The 16,803-nt window shown below is 42.5% G+C and overlaps 1 protein-coding gene across 3 annotated transcripts in view; it reads left to right on the plus strand.

The window, feature by feature from the left end:
- DIPK1A (divergent protein kinase domain 1A) overlaps positions 1–16,803 on the plus strand; it is an 89,044-nt gene that overhangs the window by 54,718 nt on the left and 17,523 nt on the right. The window lies entirely within an intron of this gene.

A 16,803-nucleotide genomic window follows, 5' to 3' on the forward strand; every position in this document is an offset into this window, starting at 1 on the left:
CCTAGTAGGAGGAAGGAAAACCCTCAGGAGGCAGTCCTGAAAAAAGGACAGAGAATGCCGAAAATAAGATAACATGACCAAAAGCCAAGAGATAAACACAGATGCTAGAAGCAGATCTACAGATAATCCAAATATTGGAGTCACCCAAAAACATTTTAAAATAACTATATTCATATATATGCTCAATTAAATAGGAAAAGTATGATATAGGAAATAAATAAAACCACAGACTTTCAACAAAGAATGTTAATATATGAAAAAGAATTAGGAATGTAATATGGAGGTTCTTCATATATTAAACATAGGATTACTGTATGGTCCAACAGTTCCACTTCTAGTGTATACAAAAAGAATTGAAACAGGATCTCAAACACTTGCACACTGGTGGTCATAGCATTAGTGCTAACAACCAAAAGGTGGAAATAACCAAGTTGTCCATCAGCAGATGAATGGTGAAATAAAATGTATTATATACATTTATTGGAACTTATTCAGCCTTTAAAGAGTATGAAATTCTATAAACATTATACCAAATTAATAAGCCAGACACAAAAGAACAGATATTGTATGTTTCAACTTACATGAGTTATCTACAATAATACATATATTAGGTAGTCAAAAATTCATGACGTATTTTTTCTATATAAAAATGTGTTATGACTCTTCCTATGACCTAATCATTTGGGAGAAGGGTAAAGGAAGTTGAACTGTTTATGGTCCTTAAAATATTGTAGAGTAGAGAAAAACTAACTTTAGACTTTGATCATTTAAGGATGCATTGTTTTATTTTTAGGATAACTACCCTGGAATAGGTAAAGAGTATATTCCCAGAATAATATATGAAAAAGCAGAATAATGAAAGGAGTATTCAGTCCAAAAGAAAGCAAGAAAATAAAAAACAACTGGCAGGAGAGGTAGAAAAGACATAGTAAGATTATAGGTGTCACAGATTGACTTTCCTATGAAACAGAATTAGAGCCTGAGATTTGGCTGCAGCAGGTTTGTTGGAGTGGGCTCTTGGGTCTGATATTTCTGGACAGTGAGAACCAGGATAGGCCAGAGGGAGAAGCTTAACTGCAATGCAGTGGTAACAAAGGTCTCAGTTGATTCTACAGTGAACTCTGGACCTGGGATGACCTTACAGAGGCCCAGACTCCTTATGCCCCCTCGCCAACTAGTCAAAAGTTGTGTATTACTATTTTCATCCACACCTCCATAGCCCCTGCAAGCACACATGATCTTGGGTGAGGCTGTACTCTAGTTGAGGGCAAGGCCTAAAGAGGCATTCAGCTGAGAGCTGTTTACTACCTGTACTCCCAGCATCTATGAGAGTAAGTGCTCCAGTCCTGGGTAAGGAGATTTGAGTAGCTTATGGTAACATCAACCACAGTATATTCAAACACAAATATGTTGTTAATTTCATTAGATATATATAGATCAGATGCCTCAATTAAAAGACAAAGACTGTCAGACTTTATTTAGAAAATAAAAATCTATTATATTTACAGGAGACACGTCTAAAATAAACAAATGCAGATAGGTTGAAAATAAAAGGACAGGAAATATTCATGTAAATATGCAAATTGTAAAAAGAGAATGTTGAGAGGAAAACAACAAATAGGTATATATTAATGTACCTATATATGTTCATGTGAGTTTTTTAATTACACAGATTATACCTTTTTTTAAAGCTCAGATCAGCCCTTACTGGCATGAAATGTAATATCTTTTAAATTTGTGCTTCCCAGTGCCAGAGGAGGTGTGATGGTTAAGGTGCTAGGCTCCCACATGGCCGACCACAGTTTGATTCCTGGACGTGGCAGCTTGCTTTCTCCTTCTTTCTGTCTCTCTTCTTGTGAGCATAAATGCCTTGTAGTAATTTTAAAAATAAAATAATGATAAATAAAATCAACTATATAATTTTTAAAAATAAATAAATTTGGGACCCGCAGTTAGTGTAATGGCTATGTCGCTGGACTCCCATGTAGTCAACCGCGGTTCGAGTCCTGGACCCGGTGGCTTAAACTCATGGCAGGCGCGTGTGTGTGCGTGCCCAAGATCCTGAGAGGAGAATGGAGGAGAAGGGACTGCGGTGTGGCCATCACCCCTACGGGGTGATTTCTCGCTTTCTGTCTCTCTGTCTCTGTCTGTCTGGCGAGCTTAAGGGCCCTATAGCGAAAACCTCTCCAAAATAAATAAATAAATAATAAATAAATAAATAAATAAATTTGTACTTCCCATGTTTCAGTTTTGTAATATCCATACATACGTTTGATCCTAGTTACTCCTGTTTTATAATGTGAAGTCTACATCAATTATCTATCCTTTAAAAATTTTAAAAAAAAATTGTTTGAAAGGTTTTTGCCATAGGGCACATGCACTCACCAGGGAGAGACAGAGAAAGAGAAAGTGAGAAATCACCCCTCAAGGGGGATAGCCATACCACAATTCCTTGTCCTCTATTCTCAGGATTTTGAGCACACACACACGTGCACCCAGTGTGATTTTTAAGCCACTGAGTCCAGGACTTGAACCACGGTCAGCACTGTAGGAATCTAGCATCTTAACCACCATGCCAACTACTAGCCCCTGTATTACTTTTACTTAAGTGTACTGAACTGAACCAGAGTATATAAGATCAATTATTTATTTATTTACTTATAAATTGGCAGAGAGTGTGTGTGGTCACCAAAGAAAGCTAGACAGACCCAAGACACAGAGAGAGGAAGAAGGAGAAAGCATTCCCCCAAGAGAGCACGATCATCCCACAGTCCCTTCACCATTTCTCCAGCCTGTTGGAATTTGGGGCATGCACACATGTACGTGGAATGTTTCTTGGTCACCAGAGCTGGGATTTGAATGGAAGTTGGCCTTCTGGATCTGGCTCCCACAACCAGAAGGCAATAGGACCAGCCCAAGATTGCTTATTTAAAATTTTAGGTGTATAAATATAAAAACATTATCTCAAACCTGCATTTAAAAAAAAAATGTTTGGCAAAGGATTAAAGGGTCCCATGGATGAACTTGGAAGAGATTTCCTTCAAAACTGTCAGTAAACTTTCATGTTTGTATATTTAAAAAAATACAGAGAGACACAAGATTCAAGAGGCTTTACAAATTATTCGCTAAAATTTTAAAGGATTTTTTTTCTTCTCTTTGAAAGTTGTCAGTATTGCTGTTAGCATTCTTCTAGTTCTTTTTCCCTACTTTTAATAATTTAATATTTAGAGGCAGGCAGGTGGCATGGTGGTTAAGGTGGCTGGACTCCCACATGGCTCACCGTTGTTCGAATCCTGAATCTGGCAGCTTGCTTTCTCACTTTGCTTCTCTCTGTCTCTCTCTGGTCAGCTTCAAAAAAATAAAAAATTAAATAATGAATGAATAAAATTAAATAAAAACATAATTCTTTAAAAAAACTTAATATTGGAACTAGCAGTTAGCATAATGGCTATGTGGCTGAACTCCCATGTAGCCAACCACAGTTCGAGTCCCAGACCTGGTGGCTTGAACTCACGCCGGGCACGTGTGTGTGTGTGCCCAAGACCCCGAGAGGAGAATGGAGAAGGGATTGCGGCATGGCCATCCCCCTGGGGGGTGATTTCTCACTTTCTATCTCTCTGTCTCTCTCTGTCTTTCTAGCGAGCACACGCGCCCTATAGCAAAAACCTCTCCCCCCAAAAAAAAACTTAATATTTATATAAAGTAATTATTATAATATAGCAATTACATAAGAAGTGTAATAAATTTCAGACAAGGTATGAGTCAGTTAACTAATATTATTAAACACTATACTTCAGTCATTATAGATGTTGGGGATACTGTGGTAAGCAAGATATGTAAAGTCTATTCCTAGGACCAGCAGTGTTGTCATGGCTATGTTGCTGGACTCCTCCCATGTAGTCGACCACGGTTCAATTCCTGGACTTGGTGGCTTAAACTCACGCCAGGCGCATGTGCGTGTGTGCCCAGGATCTTGAGAGGAGAATGGAGGAGAAGGGATTGAGGCATGATCATCTCCCCAGGGAGGTAATTTCTCGCTTTCTGTCTCTGTCTTTCTGGCAAGCATACGCACCCTGTAACAAAAAACTCTCAAATAAATAAATATTCCTTAAGACACTTACATGTTTTTTGGTTTTGGATTTTTGTTTGTTTGTTTGTTTTTGCCAGAGACCTTGTGCATTCACTGGAGAGAGAAAGTGAGAAGGCACCCCCTCCAGTGGGGGGTGGTTGTGCTATAATCCCCTCTCTTCCATGTCTTCTTCCTTTCTGGATTTTGGGCACTCATGTGCACATACCTGGTGCCGTCAGGTCTGGAAATTGAACTGCATAGTCAGTCACCTGGGATCTAGTTATTCTAACCACCAGGCCATGTGCTGGCCTGACACATATATTCACATGTGTAATATAAACAAAACAAATGAACAAATAACTCGGATATTGACAGATGCATGAGGAAAGATAATAATAGCAATAACTAGTAGAAAATGACTAGGTCATGCCACCTTAGCCAGAGGGGTTGGGAAAAGCCTCCTTGAAAAGACGGCATTTCGAATTGTAAAGCTGATGAGAAGGAGCAATCGTGTGAGTATCTGAGCAAAGAACATTTAAGGGAAGAGGACAGTAAATGCAAATGCCCAAAGAAGGAAGTACCTTGAGGGTTATTGTTGGTTTCATGTGTGACTTATGAAAATTTGTCTTGGGCCAGCCCTTGGCCTAGTGGTTAAGGCTGCTGGGTCCCACAGAGCTAACCAGACAGTTTGAGTCCTGGACCCAGTGGTTTGAGAAACATGCCAGATGTGTATGCGTGTATGCCCCAAATCCCAAAGGTGGGGGAGGAGTGGAGATGGGACTGCAGCGTGACCGTGACGCTTTCCTCCTTCCTTTCTCTCTCTGCCCCCCTCCCCACTCCTGGCCTGTATACACACCCTCTGGCAGAAGAAGAAAAACACCCTGTCTCATTACTTTAGTCACACCATGTACATTTTTAAATTAGTGATACAACCTACTTATTACCAGTAGCTCAACCACATCCTATCAGTCTATTGGAAGAAGTACCAGGCTGGACCTTCTTGTGATACACTATCTGACTTTGAGTGAGTGATTTAATGTCATCAGCTTGCTTTAACTCCATTTTGCTGGTGAGAAAAGTCTCTCTGCTCTATCTAAATCACAGATTTTGTGAGGATCAAGTGGAATTGAACCAGTTCTATCTCTAAATGATGCTCTGACATTTCTGTTGAGTGTAGAGAAGGTTCTCAAGTCCTTGAATTGATTTTGTTTGGCCTGAAGCAAGTGACTTGTCATCACTATAACCGTAACATTGAAATTCAGAAAACTTCTTAGAAGATTGCTATAGCTGTCTCATTTGAATATTGCCTCTGAGCCGACATAACAGCTTAGGAGTTTGGGATGTCGGGTTATCAACAGTGTGATAAGTAGTTTACATCTGTTGAGCAATCGTGATACACACACCCTATAGCAAACTAAATAATAATAAAGTACAAGCTTAATCTCTTCCTCTTAAGAAAAGTACAGCCTGCTGGCATAGTAGTTAAGGGTGCTGGACTCCCACATGGCCGACCACAGTTTGAGTCCCTGATCTGGTGGCTTGCTTTCTCTCTCTCTCTCTCTCTCTCTCTCTCTCTCTCTGTCCCTCTCTGATCAAATTAAAATAAATAAATAAAATAAAGTTCAATTTTAAAAAGTTTTTTAAAAAGAAAAGAAAAGAAAATTAAAGCCTGGGCCAGGTTGGTGGCATGGATATTAAGACAGCCAGATCCCACATGGCCAAATCCATCTCTTGAGTCCTGGGCCCAGCAATCTGAAAAACACACTAGACATACGTCCAAATGTGTCCAGAATCCCAAGAGAAGAATGGAGAAAAAAGGATTGCAGCGTGGCCACCCTCTCTCCCACGGGGGTGATTTTTCATTTCCCCTCTCTCTGGGGAGTGCATGTACCTCCCCATGCCCTACTCCCTCCAAAATAAAAAAAGTATAGCCTTTCCCTTTATGCTAGTGTCGTTAGGTTGCCAGTCTTTTCTTTACAAACTTACATAAAATGTTTACTAACCAAGTTTATATCAAATCTTAACAGCCATAAGCCCTACTGTAGGGACAGTCGTATTGGTTAAAGCACAGTCTCATTTCCTGTGCTGTGCTGCACTCCCGCTGCACTCCCTCATGGCACGTGACGGGCTCTGCGGTCCTGAGACAGGTGGGGTCAGCACTGGTGTCCTTCCTGTGAAGCTGTAGAGACCAAGAGGGAGAGCCAACTTCAAAGCCACCAGCCAGCGACAAAACAGCATATTATTTTAGTTAAATACTTGCATGCTTACTTAGTACTGTACTGAGGCCCAGGGATACAGAGATGGGACATGTCCCTGCCTGAAGATATGAAAAATGAAAAGGAAAAGCACAAACTCAGACTGAGAGTCGGGTTGCCAGATGGAGCAAATCTGGGTGGCCACTTGAATGTGAATTTAAAGTAAATCATGAATACATTTTTGAGTATAAGTAGCATATCCTGAATATTGCCATCCCACAGCAAATAATCTTTCTGTGTAAGTCCTGTGCAGTGTTTTACCAGGCAGCCTGACAGAGGAGGTCCCAAAGGGTTACATCTGACCTGAGTGTTGGAGAAAGAGCACTGCAGAGGAGGCCAGCGCTAGGAAGTTACGAGAGAACCTGCATTCCAGGAGTAACATGGCTGGGACTGAAACTGCAGGACCAGCAGTTAGCATAATGGCTGTGTTGCTGGACTCCCATGTAGTCAATCGCGGTTCGAGTCCCAGACCCGGTGGCTTAAACTCATGCTGGGTGCATGTGCGTGCGTGCCCAAGATCCTGAGAGGAGAATGGAGGAGAAGGAATTGAGGCGTGGCCATCCCCCCCACCCCCAGGGTGATTTCTCACTTTCTGTCTCTGTCTTTCTGGTGAGCACACGCACCCTATAGCAAAAACCACTCCAAAAAAAAAGCTACTGTGACTGCGAGGGGCAGTGATTGATGGCATGAGCAGAGTCAGAATCATGAAGGACCTGCGATAGGCGTCACTGATGAAGTTAGTCCTTTACCCTCAGGGCAGGAGGGAGTTCATAGAAGTTTCTAAACAGGGAAGTGACTGAGCAGATTTGTTTTAGGAAACTTTCCCTCCTTGTAGGTAGAGAATAGACTGGATTGGAGACATAAGCAAGGGAGACTTCTAGGGAAGTGATAATCTAGACACAAAGCAATGGAGGCTTAAGCTATGGCATTGACAGTGGACGAAACAGCATCAGGGAATATGAGGAAATCATTGGATTGGCAGCTCTTGGCTGAATTTGAGAGGGTGAAGAAGTTTAGGACAGCTCGCGATTTCCTTCCTCGATGGCACCTTTCCCTGAGGAAGGGAATAAGGGACAACCCGTGGGTGGTGAAGGAGAGGGCAGGAGACAGAGAGTGTAGTTTTGGATAGATTCAGGGTGATCTTACAGGTTAAAAGAACTGTCTCTCTTACAGGAGACTAGAGCTGTCCAGGAAGCACACGAATACTTAGCTCAGGAAAACGGCCAGCCCTAGGGGAGAGCCAGTGTTCCTCGAACTGTGGGAAATAATGTCACTCACAATGGCATACAGAGAACCCAAAGAAAGTAGAACAAAACCCTGGAAAACAATAATACTTGAAATTGTGAAAGAACTCCAAAAAGAAGACTCAGGAGTTGCCCCGGAAAGAGGAGAAACACTTGAGGAGAAAGGCAGATAGAGTTCTTACGCAGTATGGTCAACCAGGACATCAGCTGGAGGAAGTCAGATAATATAAGAATTGAAATTTCCAATTCAGAGTTTATTGTTAAGAGTGGTCTGAGTTGGGACCAGCAGTTAGCGTAATGGCTATGTCTCTGGACTCCCATGTAGTCGACTGTGATTCGAGTCCCAGCAGCTTAAACTCACACCAGACGCGTGTGCGTGCATGCCCAGGATCCAGAGAGGAGAATGGAGGAGAACGGATTGCGGCGTGACCATCTCCCCGGGGGATGATTTCTCGCTTTCTGTCTCTCTGTCTGGGGAGCGCATGCACCCTATAGCAAAAACCTCTCCAAAAAAAAAGAGTGGTCTGAATATTTGCAGAATGTAAAGAGTCAAAAGCCAAGATCTGTTGGAGTGAGCTGGGATGAAGAAAATTAATGTAGACCACTGTTTCTAGAAACTGCTGGGAAATGGTGGTTTTGTTGTTTTTAATTGTGTTAAAATACACATAATTTAATATTTTACCATCTAATCATTTTAAGTGTACAGTATAGTAGTATTAATTATATTCAGATCGTTGTGCAACTGTCTTCATAGTTTTTTCATTTGGTAAAACTGGAACTATACATCCCCTGAACAACTTCCCTTTCTGCTTCCCCAGCTCCTGGCAACCACCATTCTGCTTTCTGTTTCTATGTGCTTGATTGCTTTAGCTACGTCATATAAGTAAAATCATGCCGTATTTTTCTCTCTTTTTTTTTTTTTTTTTGGAGGGTTTTTGCTATAGGGCGCGTGCGCTCTTCAGAAAGACAGAGAGAGACAGAGAGATAGAAAGTGAGAAATCACCCCCCAGGGGGTATGACCACCCCACAGTCCCTTCTCTTCCATTCTCCTCTTGGGATCTTAGGCACGCACACACACGTACCCAGCGTGAGTTCAAGCCACCGGGTCCGGGACTCAGACCACAGTCGACTACATGGGAGTTCAGCAACATAGCCATTACGCTAACTGCTGGTTCCAGTATTTTTCTCTTTATGACTGGCTTGTTTCACTGAGCATAATAATATCCTCAAGGTTCATTCATGTTGTAGAATATGTTAGAATTTCCTTTCTTTCTTTTTATATTTTTTTAAGAAGTTTTTTTGCCATAGGTTACATGCGCTCGCTGGAGAGAGAAATAGAGACAGTGAGATGGAAAGTGAGAAATCACTCCCCGGGGGGGATGGCCACACTGTAATTCCATCTCCTCCATTCTCCTCCCAGGATCTTGGGCATGCGCACATGCCTGACGTGAGTTTCAAGCCACGGGATCTGGGATTGGAGCTACAGTCAGCCATGTGGCTGTCCAGTGATGTGACCACTATGCCATCTGCTGGCCCAGAATTTCCTTCCTTTTTAAGACTGAATAGTAACGGGACCAGCAGTTAGCGTAATGGCTATGTTGCTGAAGTCGACGGCAGTTCCAGTCCTGGACTCGGTGGCTTAATCTCACGCCGGGCACATGTGCGTGCATGCCCAAGATCCCAACAGGAGAATGGAGGAGAAGGGATTGCAGCGTGGCCATCCCCCCGGGGGGTGATTTCTCACTTTCTGTCTCTCTGTCTCTCTCTGTCTGTCTGGCGAGCGCACGCGCCCTATAGCAAAAACCTCTCAAAAAAAAAAAAAAACTGAGTAGTAATATGTTGTATGCATATACCACATTTTTGTTTATTTACTCATCTCTTGGTGGACATGGAGGTTGCTTCCACTTTTGGCTGGAAAACTGTCTTGTGTAATTTTTTCCAGGGGGCCACGCACTGCCCCTCACAGGCAGAAGCAGAGAGAAAGCACGGCCGCCTCGAGAATTGTCACAGCCCTTTCTCCTCCATTTCTCCATCCTGTAGGGATTGGGGGCATGTGTACATACATGCCTGGCATGTTTCTCAAGCCACCGGTTCTGGAACTTGAACCACAGGATTGGCCACATGGTATATCCAGTTGCCTTAACTACCAGACCAGAGTTAGCCCAGGAAATTTTAACCTAATGCAGTTTGGTCAGTCATTCTCCTTAGATTCTATTTGAAAGACGGTGGATCCTGGTAAGGTAGGGTTTGTTCCTATAATGCAAGGGAGGGTCAAGATTTGAAAATCCATCACCTTCTTAAAGGAATAGAAGAGGTAGAGTATGAGGTTAGCCAAATAGATACATTTGACAAGACTACATATTAAGCAAATTAAGCAAATTAAGAGAAGGGAAATTTCTCAACCTGATAGAAACCTCTACAAAACCCCATAACTAGCATAATATATAACAGTGGAAGTCTGAATATATGATCTCTGCCATCAGGATAAAGGCACATTGTACATTCTCCTCATTTCTCCTCCATAGTTTACTGACTATCGTGGCCACTGTGATAAGATAAGAAAAGGAGAGGGCAGCAGATGGCATGGAGGTTAAGGCAGCTGGATCCCACCTGGCCAGCTGCTCAGTTTCAGTCCCAGAAAAACATGCCGGGCATGTGTACGTGCCAGCCCCTTTAGCCACCATGCCACCCGCTGGCCCCGTAAACTAACTTTTTTAGAAAGGAAAGAAAATGAAGCCACTGAATGAAGCCACTCTCACACAATTCTATTACTAAATTGTAATCAAACCAATTTCTTCCATACATGTAGTAGGCATCTATACATGTCTAATTCGGTCAGAACCAGTAGATGGCATAACAGCTACATTGCTGGACTCCCATGTAGTTGACTGCAGTTCAAGTCCCAGACCTGGCAGCTTAAACTCACACCAGGAGCGTGTGCGTGCGTGCCCAAGATCGAGAGGAGAATGGAGGATAAGGGATTGCGGTGTGGCCATCCCCCTAGAGTGGGGGGGTGATTTCTCGCTTTCTGTCTCTCTGTCTTTCTGGCGAGCACACACACCCTATAGCAAAAACCTTTCCAAAACAAAAACAAAACAAAACAAAACCATGTCTATCAGTCAGAAAACACTCATTTAGCATTGCCCAAGTGCTGGATCCATATGGAAGATAAGAGGTTTGGCTCCTGGTTACACTGTGCATGCTGGTGCACATGCCCATGCTTCTGGCTGGCCAGGAAGGCTGGGAGTGTGATAGGCGTTCTCAGCATGAGACCCTGTAGAGGAATGCTCACTTTTATTTTTTTTTTATTATTATTATTTTTTTTTTTTGCTGGAGGATGCATGAGAGAGAAACTAGGGAGTGGTTAATTTCCCTAATGTGGTGTGGTCATTGCAAAATCCCTTCTCCTCCATTTCTCCATCCTGTCAGGATCTTGGGCACATGAGGGTGAGATGCAAACCACATGGTCTGCCGTATGGGATCTGGCTGCCTTAACTCAAGCTGTGGAGACAACTCAGTGGGACACTGTTAATGGCTAAGAGAGAAGTCGGTTGAGAAGGAAAGAATGAAAAGTTGAAGATAAAGTGAGAGCATAGAAAATGGTGGAGATTTTAAAATAGCTGTCACGGGGTTGAAAGCGTGCTGACTAGAGACATGTTGAGAATTTTCAAGCATTGTTGAGAACTCTGATCACTTTTTTCCTTAGTAAGGAGAAATTGATGAGTTTGAAATGCATTTTTAGAACACTAGCCTTAGAAAGTTATTTAAAACCTAGTACTATACATCTGTTCATTGTTATTGCCCTCTTGTGGTTCTCTTTCCTAGCTTATGAAAGCAATTCCTCCACGCCAGTGGGGTTTGTAAAATGAAGCTAAAGAGTGCCATCTGCTGGTACCATGGGGTATGTGCAAGCAAAGCAGTGGCATTTAGTAAAACCATAGGAATAAAAACCTTAGGACTGGGAAAACATTCGCTGTTTTCTGCTGCTTATCCTATTGTGAAGTTAAACATTATTTATAGTGTTTATGCCTTTTTATTTAGAAGATCACATTACTGACACTGATTGAAATTCGTGTGTATGGCTGTGCCTGAATGAAAACAAAACAAGGCCATCCCATAGTCTAGTGGTTAAGAGAGCTGGATCCCACATTGCCCACTGTGGTTCAGGTTCTGCCCTGAAGCTTGGAAAACACACCAGGCATGCATGTATGCGAGCCCAAAGCCCTGACAGGAGGGAGAAATGGTGAACAAGGGATTGTGGCGTGACCACCCCCCACTAGGAGGTCTTTCTCCCTCTCCCAACCCCATCTTTTTCTCTCTGGCAAGCTCACACACCCTCTGACGAAAGAAAAAATTTAAAACCCAAGAATATGCGGCCAACAAACAATTTTATATAAGCATGTGGGAAATTTGGTTTTGTTTGTGATTGAAGCTCCAAGTTGAAGAGCCTGTTCTTTGTGACTGCCTCTTTGGTGCAGGGCTGGCATCAGGCCTTTGCTCAAAACAAAGCCCTTATTCTTGTCGTTGAATGCCAGACTAGTCTTCACTATTACCAGTTTGCTAATAAGACACCTGGTTTGTGCTTTAAAAAAAATTTAAAAATATATACACACACACACACATACATATATATATTAGATATTATGTAAAAGTATAAATATTATCCTCAATGAGGGTTTATTTTTAAAAATAATTGTCTATTTTGTTTTATTTATTATTATTATTTCTTTTTAAAGATTTGCTACAGGGGGGACCAGCAGTTAGCATAATGGCTATGTCGCTGGACTCCCACGTAGTCAACCGCAGTTTGAGTCTCGGACCCGGCAGCGTAAACTCACGCCGGGCGCATGTGCGTGCATGCCCAAGATCCCGAGAGGAGAATGGAGGAGAAGGGATTGCAGCGTGGCCATCCCCCCGGGGGGTGATTTCTCGCTTTCTGTCTCTCTCTGTCTGTCTGGTGAGCGCACACGCCCTATAGCAAAAAAAAATTCTCAAAAAAAAGAAAAATTTGCTACAGGGCACACAGGCTCAGCAGAGAGAGAGAGAAGGAGAGGGATGATGATAAACCAAGCCTCTAGGTCTGAGACTCAAACAATGGTTGGCCATGTGGGAGTCCAGCACATTAACCATTTTGCCACCTGCCAGCTCCCTCAATGAGGTTTTAAAACCAAAACCGATATGGTTTTAATGTTGGTTATTTAATAAACACATACTGGATACTTACATAGCAAGCCATGCTGTCTGCTTGGGGAGAAGGGAAGTTCAAACACGAATGTGACTGAGCGTCTGCCTTTAGAGCTTCTTACTTTCTGACAGGGAAGATAATGTGAACACAAATAATGTTAGACTTGGTAATATGAGGAAAGAAGAGAAGAATATAGACTCAGGAAAGATAGAGCCTCAAGATTTTTCGCTGGAATATGGGTGTGTGAGAAGGGCTGCATTTGAATCTTGACTTGGGCAGAGGGGAGGGTAAAGTGTTCTCAGGATTCAGGAGGAACCCAAGGTCAGGACAGTTGAAGAGGGTAGTTCTTTAAAGTTCTGTCCCAGGGAACCAGTAGTTAGCGTACTGGCTATGTCGCTGGACTCCCATGTAGTCGACTGCGGTTTGCGTCCCGGACCCGGTGGCTTAAAACTCACGCCGGGTGCGTGTGCGTGTGTGCCCAAGATCCCGAGAGGAGAATGGAGGAGAAGGGATTGCGACGTGACCATCCTCCCTGGGGGGTGATTTCTCGCTTTCTGTCTCTATGTCTCTCTCTGTCTGTCTGGCGAGTGCATGCACCCTATAGTGAAAATCTCTCCAAAAAAAAAAATATATAATAAGTTAAATAAATAAATAATAAAGTTCTGTCCCGGAAGTTGTTCCTGATAGGATGCCCTTCTTAGTAGACCCAATATGTCATTCATTCATCCGTTCGGCAAATACTTTTTTGTTTTAAGTTTACTCTTACTTCTTTCATGAGAGTGAGACCCAGAGCAAGAGAGAGATGAGCACCTCAACAGCGTCTCCCACTGCAGGCCTCTGCCCGGCCTTCCCAGCCAGGCACAGTCACATGGGTGCCAGCATGTATGGATCAGCTCTAAAAGTGAACCCTCAATTTTCCATGTGGACCTCGCAGAAATGAACAGAGTGCTACCCTGTGCCACTGTGGTGGCCCTGAAAAGTGACTTTTGTATGTATTTGATTCTGTGCCGGTCACTGTGCAAAGCTCTAAGGAAAGAGAGAGGAAAGTCCTGGCCCTGTTTGGAATTGCGTGTGCAGAGGCAATGAAGTGTGACCAGAGACCTTTCATGGGAACACCAAGGGGCCGCTGACCCAGCATTATTAAACCTGCTCTGCGTGTTCCTCCCCGACATAAGCAGCTCTCACTCTCTTACGTCGCTGGTTAAAAGCACAGGCTCGGACGTAGCAGCTACTTCAGTGGACTACCACATGTCTGATGCAGTTCAAGTCCTGGACTCGGTGACTTGAAACTCATGCCAAGCACATATGCATGCGTACCCAAGATCCTAGGAAGAGAATGGAGGAAAAGGGATTGCAGTGTGGACATCCCCTTTGGGGGGTAATTTCTTACTTTCCCTCTTACTGTCTCTCTTCTTACTTTCCCTCTTACTGTCTCTCTCTGGTGAATGCATGCACTCTAAGGAAAAAAACTTCTTTTAAAAAAAAAAGCACAGGCTCTGGAGGCAGACCATGGGCTCAGATTCCAGCTCCACTGTTCCCCTCATGTACAAGTTTCTTAACTTCTTTGTCTCCTCTTTGCCCCAGTTTGTTTTTATCAGTAAAATGGAGATAATGGTTATCCATATACACCAGGAAGCTGTGAGGGTTAGAGAGGTACAGGCACAGCTCTTAGGTCAGTGCTGGCAGACGGAAAACACTAGGACAGGCACTCCCATACCTACCGTCTTCTAACAAGTCTTCATCTTTGTCATATTTGGTTTTTATTTATTTTTATTTTTTTGCCAGAGAGTACATGTGCTCACCAGAAAGAGACAGAGAGGGAAGGAGTGAAAAAAAAGCACCCCTCCCATAGGGAATGATCACACCACAGTCCCTTCTCCTCCATCTCTCCCTCCTTTTGGGATTTTGGATGCATGCACACGTGTTTGCGCGCACACACACACACACACACACACACACACCACACGGTATGTCTTTCAGGCTGCCAGGTCTGGGACTCAGACTGCACAGTTGTCCATATGACATCTGGCTGTCTCAACCATCAGGTCATGGGGCTGGCCCTATTTGCTTCATTTTAAGAAATAAAACATTGCAGTTGAAGCTCTCCTTATCCTCCCCGAATATTGTCCTTTCTCCTTCCTGATAGTAACCTCCATATTAAATTTTGTGTGAGTTCCTGCCACCATGTTTGTATGCTTTCATTACGTGTGTATGGAAACATAAACAATATATCCTATTGCTTTGCATGTTTCTAAACTGTAATAAATGGCATTAAACTACATGTACATTTTGTAACTTTATTCCCTTAACATTTTCCTTTTTCTTGGAGAGGTTTTTGCTATAGGGCCCATGCATTTGCCAGAAAGACAGAGAGAGACAGAGAGAAAGAAAACGAGAAATCACCTCTCAGAGGGTATGGCCATGCCACAATCCCTGATCCTCCTGTCTCCCCTTAAGATCTTGGGCATGCACACACATGCACCCGGCATGAGTTTAGGCCTCCAGGCCCGGGACTCAAACTGCGGTTGACCACATGGGAGTCCAGCTACATAGCCATTATGCCAACTGCTGGTCCCCCCTTAACATTATCTTTTTAAAGATCTTTCCATGATATGTATGAGCCTAGTTTTTTTAATTTAAATTATGTATAGCATTTTATTGTATGCATATGCCATAATTTATTTAACCATTCTGCTGATGGGCATCTATACTGTGACCCATTTTCCACCCTTACCTATAGTACCATGCCCTGAAGAGTATAGGTCCTCCCAGGACTGTACATTGACCTTCTTTCTTTGAAAGGAAAGAGTTTTGGTTACTATTTCAATTTTTTGAAATGCTTATTATTAGTCATATTCAACTTTTCTATTTCATCTTGCATGAGTTCTTATCATTTACATTTCTGGCAAAATGGTTCCTTTAGATGTTACCGTCATAGAGTTGTGTACATTGTTCACTATAAGTAGTCTTTTCTTTTCTGAGAGTTATTTGTGCCTGTTCTCTTTTTCTCATGACCAGTTTTCCTAAAAGTTTATCTTTCTTATTAAAGTTTTCAAAGAATATGGCCTGATGGTTAAAGGAGCCAGTTCCCATGTGGCCTACTATGTGGTTGGAATCCACACTCTGGCAACTGAAAGACATGCCAGGCATGTGTGTGGTGTGTGCTCAAAATTGGGGCAAGATAGAGAAATGGGGAAGGGATTGCAGTGTGACCACACTGCATTTGTAAGGTCCTTTTTCCCTCTCCCTGACTCTGTCTCCTTGTCTCTCTGGAGTGCATGTGCACTCTGGCAATAATAAAATGTTTACAAAGAACTAGCATTTGATAGTGATTTATTTTTGTTAATGTTTATACTTATTATTTCTTTTTTTCTACTTCTTTTGGGAGTTTCCTCTGCTGTCATTGTTGTTAGAATTTTTAAACTTCACAGCGAACACTTACTTGCTTATTCAATCTCTTGTTTGATCATCATTGCGTTTAAAGCTGTGTAAATTTCCCTCTAAAAACTACTTTAGTTGCCTCCCACAAGATTTGATATGCATAATTTAGTTGTTCAGTTCTAAATATTCTGTATTTCCATTGTGATTTCTACTTTAACCCACAAATTATTAGGAAAGTGCTTTTTCATTTTAGACATGTCTGTATTTTCATTTTTTTCTTTATAGTTTTTCAGTCATTTTATTTTCTCTTCTCTTTTGTAGTATTTCCTTTCCATGTTTGAGCTATGGGATTTTAACCTGACCTTTTTTCCTTCCAGTTCTTAAAAAAGGTTGATTTGTGGTCAGAGCATGTGGTTTATGTGATTTTAATTCTTTGGAAACTGGAAACTGTACCTGCAGGAGGTTTCCCTCAAGCTCCTGAGAGAGGCCAAAGCACCTCACTCACTTTGCACCAATGAAGTGCGTCTGCGGCCATCTGTTAACCATCAGAGATGCCAAAAGGTTCTGTACTTCTTCAGTAATCCTCAGAGGTTGGCCCAATGGAAGAAAGGCACTGAGCATCTCCTCATGGGCCCCCCTCCAGTCTTGAGTCTAGAGATTAGATTGCTC

Source organism: Tupaia chinensis, unplaced genomic scaffold (assembly GCF_000334495.1).
Source record: "Tupaia chinensis unplaced genomic scaffold, TupChi_1.0 Scaffold000023_1, whole genome shotgun sequence".
Classification (NCBI taxonomy): domain Eukaryota; kingdom Metazoa; phylum Chordata; class Mammalia; order Scandentia; family Tupaiidae; genus Tupaia; species Tupaia belangeri.